General features: G+C 38.7%; 1 protein-coding gene across 1 annotated transcript in view; it reads left to right on the top strand.

Annotated features, from left to right (window-relative positions):
* LOC118326376 (collagen alpha-1(XI) chain-like) overlaps positions 1–481 on the top strand; it is a 37,861-nt gene that overhangs the window by 19,883 nt on the left and 17,497 nt on the right. The gene's annotated exons all lie outside the window — the stretch shown is intronic.

Genomic DNA, 481 nt, shown 5'->3' with positions numbered 1-481 from the left:
ACACCTCAAGCGGTTTCTGTTTAGTCTGCATACATAACGGTATGTTTGCACTTGTACAAACACAAGTTAGGACTTGTAAGCCTCAGATAGCACACAGTGGAAACACTTTTCATTTTTAAAAACATATTTATGCTTGGTGTTGATTAATGAAGCATGCCTCAAACCAGGGGGTACTAGAGCCAAAACCAACGGAGTGGCTGATAATTTTCTGTTTTATTTAGCTGTTGTCCCCGGAGGCTCATGTAACAAGTCTAAGGGAAATTTAAAAATTAAACATAGTAGGGAATGCACCCTCCTTTAATCTATTCTTCTTTAATTAAAGAAGGAATAGTGGGTTAGTGTGACAGAAAAAGCCACAGCCAGAAAATAAGCCCCATTCAAGAGAATGAATATATGCAGTATACAGCTCAGTCTCCATACACTCTCCTTCAGTGTCCGTCCGTCCTTCTTTTTTGTATTAAAGAACCAGTGTGTAGCATTT

Source organism: Morone saxatilis, unplaced genomic scaffold (assembly GCF_004916995.1).
Source record: "Morone saxatilis isolate NCDOM2014 unplaced genomic scaffold, NCSU_SB_2.0 Contig17, whole genome shotgun sequence".
NCBI lineage: Eukaryota > Metazoa > Chordata > Actinopteri > Moronidae > Morone > Morone saxatilis.
The sequence above is the reverse complement of the archived record's forward strand: the minus strand, read 5'-3'. Positions and strand labels throughout refer to the sequence as shown.